The sequence below is a fragment of the Protopterus annectens genome, chromosome 13.part0 (genome assembly GCF_019279795.1).
Source record: "Protopterus annectens isolate FY-2018-M chromosome 13.part0, PAN1.0, whole genome shotgun sequence".
Taxonomy (NCBI): Eukaryota; Metazoa; Chordata; order Ceratodontiformes; family Protopteridae; genus Protopterus; species Protopterus annectens.
The window spans coordinates 980,281,071-980,284,610 of record NC_056747.1 but is presented as its reverse complement, the minus strand read 5'-3'; the positions used below and the strand labels follow the sequence as shown (position 1 = coordinate 980,284,610).

Below are 3,540 nucleotides of genomic sequence, written 5' to 3'. Positions count from 1 at the left end.
AACATACAAAGTCTGGTTCTTTGCAAGCATGTCTTCACCAATTGCACTGAAATGCACATCCATAAAGGTCATCTTTACATCTATGATAAAATGCTTAAGGTCCATCCAGGAATGAGGGTGCACTGTTACACTGGCTGCACCATCCACTGAATTATAACCAAGGAGCATTGTGAGCTCAGTCAAAGAGCTGGCTGTCAGCCAAGACTGCAGCTTGACTTTCAGGTCCCATTCGGCAACCACCAGCAAAACAGCTGCCCTCAACTGGCAGCTCTTGTTGAAACTTGGAATCCCAATCTGGTGAACTTACAGTGGGATTTGAAGAGCACAGGTTTTCTTTGAAGGTTGACAATACCACATTGGAATCTGGCCTGGGAGTCTGCCAGCACATCCAGTCCTTGGGAGTTTGGAGTATCTAGTCTCCTTGGGATGGGAACCACAATATCTTTATTTTTCACGGTAGATTGCACCACTAGCCACATCAATTCTGTCAATTATGGAGACAAGCCTGAAAGATTACTTGGTAAACCAGAATGTCTTTCACGGTGCACCAAGGAGAAGATGGAGGGGGGGGGGGTTGGGATCATCCCGCCTTTTACCTCATCATTTCCAAGATTACCACAAATTTTGGGATTGTTTGGGTGGATGAAGGGAACAGAGCCATTACCCTCATTCACATCTGCTTAGAGAAACTCCATAGGGGAGTATAAATACCTCCTCTTACATTGGTGCTTCCTTCTATGCTTTTTGTGGGACTTACTCAAAGAGATGGAACAAGAGGAATCTCTAGACCTACAAATGACATTCTGCAAGAACTCTTCATAGTCGTCCTGTCTTGCTCGGGAAGGAGATGGGAGTGTTGGACAACAGGTTTCCAGCTAAGACAGACGCAAAAGATCCCAGGATAGGACAGTGGCCACTGGGACCAAGACTGAGGCTAACAAAACTGATTGTGACCCCAGTTACCCTTCATTCCAGAGATCTGACCCCCCCCCCCCCCCAAGGGGTGAAAGGCTGAGCCATGCAACACAAAAGCCATGACCAGAAATATCTGGCCCAATGTCAGCACCGATATCTGACGCCACTAGCAGTGCCATGGGAAAAGGTACCATTCCAATGACACAGGCAGCTTAGTTGAGACCATTTGTCCCACTGTTGATAATATAATGGTGGCAGATGGATCCAATAAAACACTGGCCCTCATAAATGAGGCGGGGCACTTAACCTCACAGGGTCCGATGCCTCTAAGGCGCCCACGGACAAGATAGATGCAAACACTAAAATGTTAGTGTATTTACACACTTCGCGGACAGGATGGCATTGGGAAATAATCTGGTCAGACACTACTGCTACTGCCTTAGCAAATATCTCTAACTATGCCAGGCAAGATCAAATTCCAGGGCTATGCGATAGAGACCTGCCACAGGAAGACCCAAGGGAAGAAAAGTGTACCCAAATGTAAAGGAATGGAACCTGCTCTCTTGCATTTAGAAGACATATAGTCTGACAGTATGAAAACTGGAATCTTGGATACTTCCGATGGGATAAAAATACTTCCAATGGGATAAAAATCCATCTGCCCCTGGGTACTTAACTGCCACCACTTGAGAAACACACTTAATGAAAATCCTCTGGGCCCCTGTCATCTATTTCCCTTTTCTGCTCACTGTATGTGAAAACTGTGGCATGAATGGATAGGCTTAAAAAGCTCTGGGGCCATTAGCCTAGTAACCTATAATCCAATAAAAAACAACAAGGAAATGCAAATTCTACTTGCAGACAGTTTCCTAAGCAGGCTAGTTAACCTCAGTGGGATTTCCTGAAGAGTATGTTACCAAGCATCACTGTAAAAAGATTTGTGGACTAACAGTGAATCTGCCTCCCATAAAACGATACTCAATGGAGTGATGCATAACCACCGTTTAAGTCATTGGGGGGCATCATATACACCACACAGCTCAGGGTCACTAAAATGCACTGCTTAGTCACTGAAGTGACTGTTCTTTTCATAAGTAATTATCTGACAACTGATGGAAAAATCAATACAAACATTTACACATAACAGTGCTAATGGGTGCTAAAACTGCTAATGACTGACAAAAGTGTGAAAACACATTACAACAGTCACATAACTGCAATTCTCAATATGACATCCTGTAAGAGCATACACAGATTCGAGACAGGGTCACAGACTATCTCATATGGATACGTACATTGGAACACTTTAGTGCCTAAACTATCAATCACTTAATGGATAAGCTGCGTCAGTCCACAGATCACAGGCCAAAACTGAAATCCAGAGCACCTGCACTGCAAAGCCACTGCGGTGAGCTCAGTTTCTGGCAAATTAAAGAAGCAACATTACACAAATCTATGAACTGAAGAGAGGAGGGTGCAAGTATCTAATCTAGATACAAGCATCTAGAATTCAGTTTTGCTCTGAAGACACAAACATTTTAAAGACCTTTACCTAATCAACAGGATGCCACCAGTAGTAAAATGCCCTAAACACTAAACTAGTCAGCATGCTGCTAGAGATGCACTGCAACTCAACTATGATCTGAAAAATGTGACTTTGCAGCTTCAAAATAGACTTGAAAAACCTAGTTATAAAATTCTGACCATTTCAAAATTGAAGATGTGTTTGGTTTCATCAGTAAGTGACTGACAAAGGCATTTTCTTCACACAAAACAGGAACAGAAAGACTGCAATCCCAGTGTTTCAGCCTAAAAGCCTATTTCAACACAAACTCAAATGACTTTAGCTAATATATACTAGGACACATCTTGATAGGCAAGATAGAGCTCCTTAAAAATTATTGGAGACCCAGTGTGTTTGATTTGAACTACAAGTTTATTCCAGAGACTGGAAATCAAAGACAAAAAAAAAAATAGAGTCTGAGCCCTTAAAAGATGGCATTTCAAAATTAAACAGTTACGTGCCCAGAATTTATTTATTTTTTTTTTTTTGCTTTTCTCTACTGGTATGTTCCCACTGGATTTCATCAAAAAAGAAAAACCTCTTTCAGCAGAGGCCTGGGGAGAAATGCAACACTGTGCAAAAATTTTTAAACAGACGTTCAGTAATATACATATATTCAGGAAAGGAAATTATTACAGTAGTAACAATACTTGCACCTTTTTAAATGCTCAGTGTTCAACATATACTAAATGCATATTAAAATGCTTAACAAGCCGTGCTTAACATACTGCTCCCAAATATTTACTAATCTCAACTCCACCCTACTTATCAAGTTTGAGTCAAGCTATTACAAGATAGCTAGATTTCCAACTCAACAAACCTATAAATCCCACCATTCTCTCCCCCTAAAATAACTAAATTGGCTTGAACTACCTCACCAGCTTCTCCTCGCCCAGCTCCAAATAATGCATTACATTCTATATCAGTCTGCCTTTTGTCCAGCTCTAAGCCCCCTCATCTCCCATTACTCCACTACAAGGCAACTTAGGAGCTCAACCCAAAATCTATTACAAATATACAAACCCAAGTCCAAAACAGGATGTAACATATACAGCTACCAC

The 3,540-nt window shown here is 41.6% G+C and overlaps 1 protein-coding gene across 1 annotated transcript in view; it reads right to left on the bottom strand.

Moving 5' to 3' along the window:
* The window catches only part of LOC122787912 (junction plakoglobin-like), a 497,854-nt gene that overhangs the window by 289,354 nt on the left and 204,960 nt on the right, over positions 1-3,540 (bottom strand). The gene's annotated exons all lie outside the window — the stretch shown is intronic.